The sequence below is a fragment of the Canis lupus genome, chromosome 12 (assembly GCF_011100685.1).
Source record: "Canis lupus familiaris isolate Mischka breed German Shepherd chromosome 12, alternate assembly UU_Cfam_GSD_1.0, whole genome shotgun sequence".
Lineage (NCBI taxonomy): Eukaryota > Metazoa > Chordata > Mammalia > Carnivora > Canidae > Canis > Canis lupus.
In genome coordinates, this window is record NC_049233.1 from 13262058 (window position 1) to 13278685 (window position 16628).

Sequence of the window (16628 nt, forward strand, 5' to 3'; positions counted from 1 at the left end):
TTGTTAGATGGAAGTTTAACTCATAAAAATATCAACTAATACCATTCTTTCTAACTGTAAGTAGTCAACTAGGGATAGAAGAGAAAACAAAATAATATTGTTAATAGCAGAAAAACTGAAGTATCCAAAATTTAATTTAAAAAAATACACCATAGAGGGGGCGCCTGGATGGCTCAGTCAGTTAAATATCTGACTCTTGGTTTCAGCTTGGGGCATGCATGATCTCAGGGTCATAAAATCAAGCCCTCCATAGGGCTCCATACTCAGCGCCAGAGTCTGCTTGGTATATTCTTTTCCTTTCTCTGCCTCTCCCCCTGTTTGCTCATGCTCTCTCTCTAAATAAATAAATGAAATCTTAAAAAAAAAAGAATATTGGAAGAAAATTAAAGTTCTAAGAAATGCCAAAGAAAATCCCAATAACTGGGAAAGATATCCATACATGGATGGGATTGTATACCATTATAAGGTTGAAATTACCTTCCCTAAATAATCTGTGAATCTGTGAATTCAATATAAAAATCCATTGCATGTTTTGAGAAACTCAGTATATTTATTTCAAAATTTTTATGGCAACATAGAGGTCCACAAATTATCATGTCAACAAAACATGAGTAAAAAAGAGCGATCTATCTTGCCAAACATTAATATCAATTAATAAACTTTACAAAAGAAAGCCGGATAGAAAAAATCAACATAGGATGTGGAAGGGCAATTTACAGAAAAGTTTACCCAAATGGCTGAAGAAGCCATCTGTCCACGTGGTAAGATGCTCAAACTCAACAGAAGCCAGAGAAATTCAAGTCAAATCAGCAGTAATGTATCACTTCACACACTGGGATGCCAACATTGAAAAGTTGGATAGTGCCAAAGTTGCATGGAGCTGGTGAAATAGGAAATTTATATCCCACTGGTGGAAGTGTCAGAAAAGCTACCCTTGTAATACTCAATGAAGTGTGTTTATGCCCCATATCACAGTTGTCCCACTCCCACACATATAACCTAGTGAATTCATCCTTTAGGTCCATAAAGGAATATGTCAGAGCCATAGATTGTGGAGGTGGGAAACCCCCGTATAGATCATGCGGTGAGAGCTGGCTATGGAGTACTGTATAGCTTAGAAAGATGGTGCAATATGGATATATCTTAAGAATATGGTGTTTAGTAGGGGGGGAGGGGTGGAATAAGAAATAGAATGAGGTTCATAGGACCATATCACTTATACAAAGTAAATATTTGCACCCTGCACCCTTAAATATCAGTAGTCCTTACAAGTAGGTATACAAAATCAAGGAATTTGAAACACATTGGAATGGTTGCTGATGGGGAAAGAGAAATGGGGGCAAGAAGTGGGGAACCAATGGAAGAGGCTAGACCCTGCCGACTGACCAATGACCAATTGCTGTGAGTTGAGTGTCATGTTCTCATCTGTAGTCCATATAAAGGCATAAGAGGAAGAGAATTCACTGTGTTTAAAAGAAAGTTCTACACTTGGCATCTATTTTGACATTGTATAGATGCAAATTTGGAGTGATTTATTCTCCCAAAGAGATCTTGGTGAGTCTAGTGGGATATGGTACATTAGATCTGATGGATCCCGGCTATGATTAACTATGTCTCCAGCATCTTGCCTGTTTCCATTATGTTTTAATGAGAACTGAGGCCTAAGGTAATTTGGGAGTTGATAGTTAGAAAACAATGCTTCGTTAAGCATAAGATTTATAGCAAACATGGTTCATTTTGAGAGGTTTTAACACCAAACAGGTAAATTGGAGAAAGAAGTAGAAGGCTTCACTTGAAAGACTGCTGTAAAGGTGAAAGAGATAAAGGAGCAAAAATGAAATATAAGAGGTTAGGATTGATGGAAATTTATATTGTGTAAGTTTTACTGATCTTAAAATTTTGTCCTGGAGAAATATTATCTCAACATTTCTTTCTACATCTTGTTAAGTTCCTTTTCTGTACAAGGAATGATCCGTACACTAATTCATTTCATTCTCTAACAACCCTATGAATGAGATATTGTAACCCAACTTTACGGAAGAAAAAACCTGAAGCACAGAGAGGTTCAGTTACTTTTCCTAAGCCATGAAGGCAGAAAATAGAGAAGGATTCAACCCAGACATGGCTGGCTGTTTCCAGTGCTACATACTAAAAGGTATTTGAGCTTAACTATGCTTGTAAAGAGACTTACTTTTGACATTATAGTATGGTATGCAGGGTTCAGTGCAGGAAAACAGAAACTACTCTGTATTTTTAAGTGGAATGGGATTTAGTACCATGAAGTTGTTGCTTAGGAAATCTTTGTAAGAGTTGGAAGGGCAGGCTGTCTCAGCTGGACCACCAGAAAGGACTCCCAGAACTGTAAAAATGACCTGCCAATCAGGAAGATGGGAGAAGGTAGATAAGGATACCAGAAACCACCTCAGGAACTGAACCAGGAATCAGGAAACCCTGCAGACCAAGAAGCCATCATCATCACCAACATTGCTTGGAAACACCCAAGTATCTGGTTATCAGACACTGAGAAGCTGATTTCGACTGTACAGTTCTTTGACTGCTTTTCCAAAACCATGTAAATGAAATGGACCTTGTATCGCCATAGCCTTGCTTACCAGCAGAAAAGCATCTGGAAGGAGGCTTCTGTCTCATTTCTGTACCCAATTGGGAGAACCTAACTTTCATCTAAAACTCTTCCTGAAAGGGAGTCTTGGAAGTGTAGTTTTTGGTCTCCCAGACTTTTTTTTTTTTTTTAATTATTTTATTTTTTTTTATTTTTATGATAGTCACACAGAGAGAGAGAGAGAGAGAGAGGCAGAGACACAGGCAGAGGGAGAAGCAGGCTCCATGCACCGGAAGCCCGATGTGGGATTCGATCCCGGGTCTCCAGGATCGCGCCCTGGGCCAAAGGCAGCTGCTAAACCGCTGCGCCACCCAGGGATCCCGGTCTCCCAGACTTTGTATGGGAGGCACACTAGAAAGTTTTGTTATGGACAGTGAGTCCAGCCCAGTTATAATCTTATTTGAAATTCAAAGGTCGTGCCACTAGAAGTAAGCAAGTCCAAGGTAATGAACTAACTTTGTAAACTCAAGAATGTACTCCCTGCCTGAATCCTGTATAACTGTCATCATCTATTATTACCTGCTAGCAACATAGCAAATAAAAGAGACTTTATCAAATAAAATATAACAGTAACTAAGAAAAAGTCGTCCTCAGTGTTGATCCAAGTGGAACTTCTAGAAATAAAAAATACAGTCATTAAAAAAACAACAACAACAACAAAAATCCAAAAACCTCAATGACTGGTTAAATAGCGGGTTAGATACAGTTGAAGAATGAATTGGTGAACTGGGAAATAGGTTGAAGAAATCACTCAGATTAGAGTCCAGAGATGCAAGGAGATGGAAAATATGAAAAGGAGGTGAAGGGTCATGGAAGCTAGATGCCACATATAGAAGCTGCAGAGAAAGTGACCTCAGAGCATAGGGGGAAATATTTGGAGATAATTGCTAAATTATTTCTAGAATTTATTAAAGACATGCATGTCCATGTAAGCTAGATAAAAAATAAATGCACTCCCCGGGACACCGAAGACCAAGATAATATAACAAAAGCAACTGGAAAGGAAAGATAAACCACTTTTAAAGAAATAACGGACTGATGGTAGACTTCTCATCAGCAACAACGAAGGCCAGAAAACATACAATAATTTCCTAAACATGTTGAAGGGAAATCACTCCACCTAAAATTCTATACATAAATTATCATTTAAGGAAGTAAAATATAGATTTTTCCATTAATGCAGAGACTTAGAGAATCTAAAACTCACAGACCCTCACTCCAAGATCTAAAAGACAGATTTCAGGAAATGGGAAATGGACTGTATTAAGAAGATGAGGAGATGCTAGAAAAAATAGTACACAGGAAAACTGGTAAATATGAATTAATTCTAGATAATGATTGATTTTTAAAACAGTAATAATAACAACTGATTTGAATTAAAAGGGAATTAAAACAAAATCAGTAAGGGGAATTAAAAACACAAGCATCCTAAAAAATAGAAATGCAAAAGATGGGGGTGGTAATCAGAGTTAAAGCCTTTTAAGGCCCTTGTTTTGTTAGGAAGGAGGGAAGGGACACTGATTAACTTTGTTAGGTCAGGGTGTGTGGTTTGCAGGTTAGGGTAGCTTTTTAAAGGGGAGACATAAATGTATGACAGGAAAACCAAGGACTCCTCATCACTTGTGCCGGAGAAAAGGGGGGAAGAAGAAGAGTTCTTACTGTAGTCTACATTTCAGTGTGGAGGACAAGTAATACATTTTAGAAATAAATACTTTCCTCTTTTAGTCATAAGTAAATGAGAAAGACAAGGAGGAGATGGACATGATTCCTTGCTGGAGATTTGCTCACCTGGCCTTTGTTTGGTGTCGCTCAGCTACTGGAACGAGTCGAGGAACAGGTACAGTCTTGCCCTCTGCCCTCTGCCTGGCCTGCTCCTCCCTCCACAGCCGTCCTCTGGGTTCTGGCTGCCAACTCAGCTCTGGCCTCTGCTGCCCCCTGAGCCGGGGCTGTGTCTCTCACCCCCCCTTGCCCGTCTGCATCCCAGCTCTGGCTCTGCCTTGATCATTCTAGGAACTTTTCCAGTCCCAGAACTTTGAGCTTGTCCTTGCCTCCTGCTCAGCTCTGGGAACAGGACCTGCCCCCGCCTTGCCACATGCTGACTGCTGTGTCCTGCTGTGTCCAGACAGTATCTTCACGTGGCAAGAACTACCACTTACCTAGCATCTGTGAGTCATCCTCATGCTCGACATCTTCGGGCAAATTACTGGACCTCTTGGACCTTAGTGTTCCCAGCTGTAAATGGGGATAACATTAGCACCTAACTTATGGTGTTGATATGTGGCTGAATGAGTCACTGCACATACAGTGCGCAGAACAGTGCCTAGAACAATGTAAGTGTTGGTCAAACAAAAGTTAGTTCCTATTAGCCCCATGTTACAAGTGAGGAAACCAAGGCTCAGTAACTTGCCCCAGGCCACACAGTGAGTGGACTGGGCCTGGCACTACTTGTGGTTAAGGCCTATGTGCTTCCCTCATCCTCGGCAGCTACGGGCACTGTGCACCTGGCTGCCTGTGCCCAAATGTTATCATGCTCACTGAGGCCAGAGCAGACTCCAGCACCCACAAAGGGGTCAGTGACCCCAATGACCAGCATTGTACCAGCCTAGGAGGGGGTCCTAGCCCAGATCCCAGATTTTACTGGGGCTATCTGTATCGTGTCCCTGAAACTGATGATGTTTGACTTCGGGAACAAGCATGGGCTGAACCACCACAATGAAATGGCAGAAAAACTGGAGAGAAGTGCTTACACCAGACTAGAATGTTCTCTCTGTTTGAGGAACAGGAGGAGAAGGATGTCCAGATGAATTTAAAATTCAGTGGCAGGTGGTACGCCCTGTGACTGGCAGTGGCCAGCCCAGTGATGTGGCCATCCGTTTGGCTGGATCCCTGAAGCAGGCTGCCCACCTGGAGAGGAGGCAGTGTCCATCACCCCGAGCATTTGCCGGGACCTGGAAGCACCTCTGTGGATCTCTCCTCAGCCCAGAGGGCCCCACAACTCATTTCCATAGGAACTCAACTATGGTTGAGTTAAACAAACAAATCGATCTCCCAGGGCTTCAGTTTTCTCATCTGTCAATGGGGAAAAAAATGCCTACTCCCTGGCCTTGGTGATGAAGTAAGGCAAAGTGAGTAAATAGCTTAGCACCAAGTTGGCACAGGATAGCCTCTGTACATAGGGGGTGCAAGATAATAACAATGATCATGTTCCTTAAGGAAACTGAAGCTTTGGGAGGTAAAGTAACTTGTTCAAGGTCACCCAGCCGGTAAATGGCAGAACTGGGCCTGGAGCCAGGTGTTCTGGTTTTCCCTTAGGAGATCTTGCCCAGCTCCTGGCACTTGCCATGGAAGCTGCTACCTTCTTTCATGCCCAATGTCTGAGGGCTTGGTTTTTGTGAGGAAGTAAGACGCAAGGGCCTGTTTTGAATCCTGAAGACCTTTTGCCTTGAGCCTACAGAACCCAACCTAGCTCAGGAGGCAGCATCTTAAGGTAATTTGAGAAGAGTGAATTTCCAGTTGGGGGACAACCGTAGACAGCTTGCAAGAAAATTGCGTCTCTAATGGGGGATATTCTTTTGAAAGGATAATGTGACTAGAAAAAGAAGGGAGCTGTGAGGGGGACAGGAAACAGAGCGAGCCTAGGCAAGGTGTTGACTGGCATGTAGGGCGGGGGGTGGGGGGGGGGAGCGAGGCTTAAGGAGGGGTTGGAGGAGGCTTCTTGGCCCTGGGGCAAAGGCCGGGTGAAGGCCTCTGTCTGCAGCCTCCCCTCTGAGAGACTATCTCCTTGCTCTGAAAAGCCAGTGGAAAGCTCTACCTGGTTTGTGCTCCTCGGAGTGTTTCCAATTGCCATGTGGAACTGCCAACATTTTCCACATTAAGAACAAATCAAAAGAGATTTTTCACTAAGCATGAGTTAGTGGAAGGGAATGAGAGCAAATCAAATTCATACAAAAATAGAGGAAATTAATTTTTAAAAAGCCCAACCAAACACCCTGTAATTTCCAGTGATTTCCTTTCAGGGAAACTGACCACTGTCACTATAAACAAAGCTGAGAATCAATAAATAAAAAGGGAAAGAAGGTTGTGCTTTTTTCTTTTTGCCTCCCTGATGGATGGTTTATAGAGGCCTCAGGATAAAAGTCAGCCTCTAATTGGTCCCAGATGGCGCCCGCCTCTGCCCTTGCTTCAGTGTTTCCCTGTGCCTCAGTCCAGGCTTGCCAGACATGCTGGTGGTAACGGGAGCTGGACCCTCATCCCCCAGCTGTGGCAGCAGCCAGATGAAGATGGGCACTAGAAGTCAGGGTCACCAAAACCTCATTACCGCCATGGAAATGACAAGCTGCCAGAGCCAATGCCTGTGTCTGGCCTGTGGGACTCGCACGCCTCCTTCTCTTGAGGTCCCACCACCAAGGGGAAGGCCTGGGCCAAGCAGAGGTCCTCTCCTAATGTAGGAGAGTTTGTCCTTCCAATGCCCTGCCAGTATTGTGGTGTCTGGAGCAGTTATTATAAACAGTCTCAAACCCTTTCTGAAATGAGGTGGGGTGTTTGTCATGGTTACAGAAACCATCTCACAGCATCTTTGTTTCTGTGGACTTGGGGATGGGGTCTCCATGGACTGCTTCAGCTCCCAGGGACCCCCTCATCCCACGTCACCACTTCAGCACCTCTCCTGCCTCTGCTTCCTTTAACATGCTACTCTAGGGTGATCACTCAGGAAGTGTCTTCTGTCTCCTTTTCCCCTCCCAAGATTGAAGCCTAGAATGCCATATGAGTGGGTCTCCCTCCCGATTCTTCGACAACCAGAATTTAGCAAAAATGGAGGCTGGATTCTGAACTTCTATTCTCACCATCTTGGCTTCTCTCTTCACTACATTTTAGAGACTCTGGTATTTTTTGCAAGAGCAGACATTCTATTTGTCCACAAGAAGACATAAGCCTTTCTCTGTGAAGAATTTGAAAGTCACTTTTTGTTGCTGAATATCTCTTACAAAACAAATATCATGATGAGTTGGGGTAAATGAATCAGAAACAGATGGGTAAAATTTATCTGCAATACACAGAATTTCAACCCAGAGGGAAGGGGTGGGGGGGTGGTAATCTTTGGGGTTTCCATGATCCCAAAATGCAGGGAATGGGGCTTGAGCCACTTGACTGATCCAACTAGCTAATCTGCGAGCATCCAGTCCAGCATCAACAGAGACGTGTGTGCTGCCCTCCAAGGAGCACGGTTATCAAGAACACAGAGCTGCTATCAAGTTTCTAAAACGTGGCTTCTGAAAATAAGCTGTTCTAATTTACAGTATACCTTCTCCTAACTACTCCCCTGGAGCACATGGCCCCATGGAAGATGGAAATTATTTTGGAGATAACCAGTTGCTGGGTTTGGCATCCGTTCTACAACAGTTACATGTGTGGAAAGAGGCCCTGATTGGTGGGGTGGGAGTGTGCTGAGTGGGGGGGGGGAGGGGGAGTGGGGCAGGGGCATACACATCAGTGGTTTCAACAAGAATGTGAAAATACTATATTTTGTGACAAAGTTGCTCCAGGGTAGGCAGATTGTTCACAAATCGGTTACAGATTTCCCTGAAATATGTTGGGACTTCCATGCAGAAGAAAGGGAGTTTGGGGCCCAAACGCATTTGGGGTTTCGCTGAACTCAAAAATGGGAATGGAGCTGGAGACGATGGCTGGTCCCAGCAGTGGCTCCGGGCCAGTCCTCACCCTTCCTACACACATGGTCATAGGGCATACATCTGCAGCGTGGCTTCACAGGATTCTCAAGAGAATCCTTGGAGAATAAGGGACAGCAACCGTGGGGTTGCTTGCCTTTCCATAACTGATCTGAGCCTGTGAATACCACTGCTGTGCAGCTATCTTCATCTTTCAAAGGAGGAACCTGCTTTCCAGCTTAGGACATGGTATTCTGATGACACCAACATGAAAGGTGATTGGGGATCAGTCTGTCCTGAATTTAATGTTCTACCCAAATTTTCAGATACTCTATCACAGACCCAACTGAGGTCCTTCCCAGAAAATCGAAAGCATTAATTAATTTATTAGTTCACACTTAACACTTCTGAAATGGGACTCTGTTTCTGTTACCATCTTGATATTTTTAGTTCAATCAGGGCAGTGGCATCTACTTAAGCTGGAAATTTCAGGTTCCTCCTTGGTCGTTCCTTCTCGCTCATTCCTCAGATCTGGTCTAGTGAGAAATTTAAGTAGAATCCATCTACTGCCATTGTCCCCCTCTAGCCACCAGGATCTTCTGTGTGGACAACCTCAATCACCTCCAAGATGGTCTCCACCAGTTCCACTCACTGTTCTGTCCTTTTATCAGTCCATTCTCCCCACCGCACAGGTGCCCCAAGGACCATTTTTCTTCTCAAAATGGAATTCAAATCATGATGTGTTTTATGTAGTTCTCTGCAAAAAACTTAGTAGGCTTCCCAAAAAACTTAGTACTACTTCCCTAGTAGTAGTTAAAATTAAATCCAAACTTCTCACTGTGACTTTTAAGACCCTGCAGGAGCCAACTCTTGCTTCCCTCAACTCCTTCTCATTTTCCCTTCTGCATTCCATGCCATCTTCCCTGGAGTTCAGTTACACCACCTCCTCCCAGACACCTGCACCCATATCAAGCCCTTCACAGACACACATCACCCTTTCTCCTGCTGCCTTTGAATCTCAGCTTAAATGTTTTCTCCTATGTGTTCATAGATAATGATCCAAAACCCCAAGAGCTTGATGTAAGTCAGCCATCCAATAGAGTAGAAAACAGAGAAGTTTTCTGGCTGTAGATCTTATGTTCAGTCTTTGACCTTGTTAATACAAGGATGAACATTGACAAGTGTGCATAGACACATTAACACACAACACATGAATTAATGCCTGTCCTGGCAAGGACTTTGCTGGTGCAGAGGGGCTGATAGGAGCAGGGCTGGAGCTCAGGAACAAATCCTCACAATGAAAAAACCAACTATAGCTCTGGACACTCCCATCCCAGGAAGCCCTGCCACAATGGTCCTGTGAGCAAGGGCTGCTTCCCTCTTTCCCAACAGAAAGATAAGGATCCTGGGGGCACCTCCTGGGTGAGTGGTAAGTAAACTGGTGAGCATGAACATTCCATCATGCCAGGTAGATATAGCCCAGTGATATCTAATCCAGACCGATCCTCTGGAGCATGGAAAGGAATAAAAGAATACAAGAGGAAGGTCTAATTTAGGACAAATGAGGGCAGGGGCATCTTAGGTGATTTGAATCTTTCTTCCATAACCTATACCCATTACACAAAGATGTATGTTCTCATGGAAACTTTTAAACATCATAGAAAATTAAGATCTAGGGAGAACAAATCTCCTAGAGTTTCCTAATCCAAAGACAACTATTGCTATTTTTTTTCTAAACATGTATTTATTTGAGAGAGAGAGAGAGAGAGAGAGAGAGAGAGCTTGCAGGAGCGGGGGGGGGGGGGGAGAGAATCTCAAGCAGACTCCCCACTGAGCATGGAGGCAGGGCTTGATCTCATGAGACTGACATCATGACCTGAGCCAAAATCAAGATTGGATGCTTAACCAATGACTGAGCCACCCAGACACTCCAACTGTTGCTATTTTAATGCATTTATTCTGGTATTTTTCTCTGTGCAGGTTTTTGTTGTTGGTGGTGTTTTACTCTTACACAGCAGTCATCACAGCAGTCATCTTTCTGTATAACTTTCTGTCTTGTATTTTTCCATTTAATCTAAGCATTTTCAGGTTATTATCTAGTCACTGAGAATATTGTTATTAAAAGAATGGATATACTCAATTCAGTTTGTCTTTCCCTGTGAGTGGGAATTTATCTTTAATAGTCAATTATTACACATAAAGCAGTGATTAACAATTTTTGTATGAAAGATTCACAATGACTTTCTCAGGATTAGATGGCTTTTTAAAGATGGTTTAGTTACTTTAACCTCTAACTTCACATTTATTTAGTTCGTTGTGGTCAGTAATAATTTTTAAATCTTTCCCTCTTGATCTCCTTTTGTTTTTCCTTATATTCTTTATGAAGTAACTTCAAATGGTTGTAGGAGTTCTCACCAATCTGTAAGTGTGATAGCTGCTCAGCAAAATCCTTTCTCCTGTTCTTCCTAGGTACACAACCAAATCCATTTCCTGGTTCCCCTTGCTGGGAAGATGTGTCACATGGTTGAGTTTTAGCCATTGGAATGTGAGATGAAGTGAGGTATCTTATTTCCAGGCCTGGTCATAGTCTCCCGTATATGATCTGCCATAGTTTTGTCCTTCCATCAACTGGATGAACAGTATTCTAGAGGGTGATAAAGCTTATGAGATAGAAGGAGCCTGGGTTCCCAAATGGCATGGAAGAGAATCACCCTGCTTTTCTGAACAGCTGCCTAGAACTATTTAAGTGAGTAAGAAATAAATCTTGGGTCTATTTGTTACAACAGTTTGGTCCACATCTACAAATACAGGGCAAATACAGCCCCATCAACATTAATATCCAACTTTGTTCCAAGTCCTTAATAGTATGAGTGCAGGACCTTGTCCCCTTCACCCAGGTATTTCTGTAGGTCCTGGGCTCATGTGTGCATGGAAACAGTTTTGCTCACTCCTATCCACCTGCCTCACCAAAGAATCCTCTCTCTTTTTCCAAGATGAATAAAGTACAGTAGTTATTGGGCCCCCAGGGGTATGGCCTTAGAGTTCACAGTTGGGGACATGTTCTGAGTTCCTCAGGGCTAGGTAATAGCAAAAGCTTCACCTGGCCAAAGGGTTTAGGTACCTCACCTGAGCTGTCCTCTAGGAGGGGCTCCCTGGGCTCAAGTAGAACCCATAGGAAGCTGGATGGAGCCAAGAAGTTTTGAAGGGCATTGCCTATGGCAAAGGTAAGCATAACCAAAGGATAGTTCCCCTTAAGCCTCCTTATGGAGATGCAGGGTATGGGGAGGCAACAGATAGCTAGAGACAGCAGGCAGAGGGAGCCAGGTGGAGCAGAGGTAGAGCAGCACATCTTGAATTTCCAGGAGCTCCAGAGTAGGGCCTATGGTCCTATGCTTGTGGGACCCTAGGGATCTTGCAAGGTGCCAAATCTGTTTAAATATGTGCTACAAAATTATAAGGAGCTATTTCCTGAGCTGCCTAATAAAAAAAAATACACATCAATGATTGGATCCTAAAAATACCATTTCCTATTCCACATATGATGACAGCTTCCTCAGTACCAATGTTGCTGCTAAGGATCCCCTTGCTCTGCGATGGCCTCACTTGGCTAGTTCCATAGTCTGCCGCTGGCATGAGGGGAGGTACAGGGTTGCTGGCACATCGCAGCTCCAGCGGGGCAGCAGTCCATGGCAAATTCCTCAATTCCCTGTGCCTTCAAGTCCTTCTCTGTAAGATGGGGACAAAAGTGGAGCCTGTCTCGTAGGTATTGGGAGGACCAAATGAATTATAGCCTAAGTCACATATGCTGCGAAATTGCTATTACTATAAGAAGCAGACTTTCTCTGGCAAATTCTACAGTGTAACATAGCCTATGACCTTATATTTACCAGACACCTGAACCAAGTGAAGTAACTGTCTAATTTGGACAGCACTTTTATGCTTTATTTTTATTCCATTTCAGGGTTTTTATCTTCATTTATTTACTTATTTTTAAGATTTTATTTATTTATTCATGAGAGACACACACAGAGAGAGGCAGAGACACAGGCAGAGAGAGAAGCAGGCTCCATGCAGGGAGCCCAACATGGGACTCGATCCTGGGCTCCAGGATCACACCCTGGGCCGAAGGCAGGCACTCAACTGCTGAGCCACCCAGGCGTCCCATTTATCTTCATTTAAAAATGTAAACAGGTCCAATTATTTTTTCAAATGAGTTTTTGCTAGGCTTTGGGAAAATATCTGGTTAGGGACAAGCTTTGAAAACTAACACTTGGGCTGGCCTTGGCTTTTGGTTGGAGAGAGCAGCTTGTGCTGATTTGGGTCCACAGTTTGGCTCCGTTCAAAGCCTGATCATGGAATTTTGATTCTTTTTTCTCTGTTGCTCACTGGGGCAGGCACAGTTGTGCCCTAGGGATCAGCACATCTGCATCTCCTCCAAGCTGCTGGGCCTTAGGCTCTGCATCAAAAAGTTAAGCGGCTTATGAGTGTCTCACCACGTGATGGTTTTAGAGGTCTCAGAACCATACACCTCATGTTGCAGGACCCTGGCAGAGACAGTTTTGTTTTTATTTAATAAGCACTATAAGAGCTTTACCCAAAAAACCCACAGGGACTTGGAAGAGTCTGCAGCAGAACCAGGTCTCAGCCTGAAAGTCCAGCAGATGTTTGCTCTAAATTCAGGTCCACTAATGAATTCTAGCTTCTGGCCTCTCACCATTTGAGAATTACTGAACTTGCAGAAAATTTTGAAGTCATCCACTGAAAAATTTCTTTTAGATCTATTTCCCTAACTACTCTGAACCAGAGAGCTTAAGTGAATTTCCAACTCATGTGATAGCACATGAGGGCACAAGAGATACCAGTGAGATTCCTGACATCTGCTGCCCTGCTCTAGCCTCCAGAATTTCCCTATCACAAGCTGGTCCCATGCGGCTGCCTCGTCTATGGAGCAGGTGTGCCTTGTACCCTCCGTTACATGTGTTTCTGGTGACCCTGCCCACAAGCTTCCAAAACACACCAGTTGCAAATTCCAACTGGGGCCTCCTCTGCTTGTCTTGATTAGGATAAATAGTATCTGTGGGTAAACGAGCATATCATGAACTTAGAGCATAAGCTATCAGTTTATGAGATGGAGTTAAATCAGCCACATGAAATAAGTAATGAGGAAGCACACCATAAACTCTAAGTGCTCTGCAGATAGCAGACAGATTCGCCAAAAATCAGCTTGCCACATAATCTGCTTGCTGGTGTTTCCCATTTCACTGCAGTCCTTATTTGGAAGGGGCCGGAGGATCTGGGTCCCACTCCTGCCTTTCATCAGGCCGATTTACCTACTAACCAAAATCATGTTTCTATTAACTACTTATAATGTTGACAATAATTCACATGGCATGAAGTGGTTCCCACAGCCTTTGAAGGTTTTTCCTTATTTTCAGTTCTAGTTTTGCTGAGGCTTTCTAAAGCCAATCCCTGAGCTGGCTTAGGGGGTTCCGGAGATCCTGCCTTTCAGAGCAATAGTGGTGTCCTCGGCCGCCCTTCACCTTGCCCACGAATGCCCCTGCGTCCTGTCCTCATAAACCCCTCAGAGCAAGTTCTCAACCCCTCCTCTCACACCATCACGGAACCTGCTAGCTTGGAGTGCAATGGGCATTTCTGGAAAGTTCCAGGGATAAGATTTATTCCAACCGGGGGTAGGCTGTCTGCAAATTCAAAGAATAACAGTCTTTTGCATCCTTCAAGGGTCCTGAGAGGTAGAGTCTACTCTTCACCCCTTGAATCTGGGCTGACTTCGCAGAAGTGTTGTTCCGGAACTTTTGAGCTCAGGCATTAAGATCGCTTGCAGCTTCTGCTATCCCGAGACTCATCAGCTACCCCCATATAAGTGAGACTCTCCTCCGGACGGAAAGGTTCCATCAACTCTGGGGCTGTTCCAGCAAGAGCAACTGAAGGGCCATCCAGCCTCAGGGTAGCCTCCAGATTGGAGAATCGTGAGCAAAGAAATGGTTCTTGTTTTAAGCCACTAAGTCATGGGGTGGCCTGTTATGTAGCAAAAGATAACTGCTACACCATCGGCAGCAAGCCGATTATTCTGGAAGTCTGCATATGATTGACTTGAAACTTACTAGGAAGACGTGAGCAAATCTGCATCAGGAATTCAGAGGCCTTCTGGGAGAAAATGGAATAAAACCTCATTCTCTCTTCCCAGAGATTTCAAGTTGTGGACATTCGACAGAAGGGATCTAAAGCCCAGACTGTAACGCAGCAACATGACAGTACCATAGCCTCCTGAAATCAAAGCGGTAGTGGCAGCGATCAGAGCTCGGGACACTCGTTAGCAGCCACAGGGCTTCCTGTACTAAGACAGTAGCCAGAGGTGGAGGGACGCGCTCATTCTCTGCCTAGGGAGTTTCCACTGAGGACAGCCTGATGGACATATTGGCATTTCCTTGACACATAGGGAAGGAGGGGTTGGGGGAAGGAGAGAGGCTGGAGCCTCAAGCATCATCCTCTGAGACAATACTGGGGGACGGGTTATATTTTGACTCCCAAACTATAAAGATGAACATCCCAGGGGTATTACTATTACAATTTCTTGCTTTATTTTCCATCTTGAGATTCTGAGAAGGAAAAACTGTTGGAAGATAAACCAGTAACACGAGTCAAAAAGAAATACCCTCCCACTCCCAAGCAGTGTCAGTCTTTCTTCCAGATACATATTGTCTATAGCAGAAATAATTTTTAGCACATGAGGAAAATTGTTCATAACATTCCCACAACCTAGTGTTTGAAAATACGCTGTTGCCTTCACCGAATATATGAATGGTTAATATATTGATTTAAAAAAAAAAAACAACAAAAGCTCCAAAAGGTGAGTATTTGGGTTATTTTCCCCCCGAATCAACAAATCAGAACACACCTCCACCTTGCTGAGCTTGAACTCCAAACGTATGCTTAAGGAAGACAGGACTGACAGCCCAGGGACTTGAGGGTCCCATTAGCAGTCGTCCACACCCATTACCCTGTCTCTCTGGATTTCCTTTCGTGCCACGGTTCCAACACTCTTTGCAAAGAGAACCGGCAGACAGATTCTGAAATTTGCATGCAGATCCTTCTTGATAGTAAAAATGCTTCAAGATGTGGCTGGAAAGGCTGGGTGGTTGACTTCTGGGCTTTGAAAGGCCCTTCCTGGTCTCAGCCTCATTTCTCACGGTGGAATGGTACCGACAGTCAGCCCCTCCAGACAGAGGGACCCCTCACCTCCTGTGCGGCAAGGGGTTCCCAGAGGAGACCATGTGACCCAGAGAGTGATGTTCTTCGGAGCATTTGGAGGTCAAGGCTCAGAGAGGTGGGGGTGGGCAGCGAGGGACGACAGAAGCCAGAGTGTGCGAATACGGTAGTTTTGCACATCTTGTGCAGTGACTCTCATTGTGGCTTGAGTTCATCCAATGACCAAGGCTGGACTCGGGGCGAAGGGGCGCAAGTTCACCCACCAGGTCACTCTGCCACTCCACCAGGATGGTTGAAAGGTGGGCCTGCAACACTGTCAGACTTTTTCTCTTAGCTTCAGCTTGCCAGGTTTTTCGATTCTTCCCCCGGAGATGTCTCTCCAGCACGGGTTTTCTTAACTTGGAGTGATATTTCAAGCTGTCTGTGAGTTAGGGTGAGAAAAAAAAGTATGCTTTTATTTTTATTCTCCTCAAATGGAAGTTTATCATTCTTTTTTAATTGAGATATAATTGGCACTTAGCACACCAGTTTCAGGTGTACAACATAATTTCCTATTTGTACATTCGGCGAGATGATCGCCACAATAAGTCTAGCTAATATCCTTTACCAGTTAGTTTATAAAATCTTTTTTTCTTATGATAAGAACTTTTGTTCTTGAGATTTATTTATTTTAGAGAGAGGGAGGGAGTGTGCAAGTGGGGGTGGGGAGTGGGAGGTGGAGGTTGGGGGGTAGGGGCAGGGGGAGTGGGACGGGGGAGGGAAGCTCCAGCAGACTCGCTGCTAGTGCAGAGCTTAATGAGGAGGATCCATCTCATGACCCTGAGACCATGACCTGAGCTGAAACCAAGAGTCAGGATGCTTAACTGAGTCACCCAGGTGCCCCTCTTATGATAAGAACTTTTAAGATCTACTCTTTTAGCAACTTTCAATGAACAATACATTATTAACTAAAGTAACCATGCTGTACATTACATTCCCATGACTTATTTATTTTACAACTGGAGGTTTATACCTTTTGACCACCTTCACCTGTTTCACCCACTCTTCCTTTCCCTTTAAACAAAAGCTTTCATCAGCAGAAATCAGATATTTTCTTTTTTAAAAAAGATTTTATT

At 44.0% G+C, this 16628-nt stretch overlaps 1 long non-coding RNA gene across 1 annotated transcript; it reads left to right on the forward strand.

The window, feature by feature from the left end:
* The first annotated feature begins 291 nt into the window (after nucleotides 1-291).
* On the forward strand, nucleotides 292-15964 carry LOC111098270. Its single transcript, XR_005367767.1, has 4 exons — nucleotides 292-2155; nucleotides 4346-4457; nucleotides 10756-11032; nucleotides 14026-15964. It is a non-coding gene; the product is annotated as an uncharacterized LOC111098270 (long non-coding RNA).
* The last annotated feature ends 664 nt before the right edge of the window (nucleotides 15965-16628 follow it).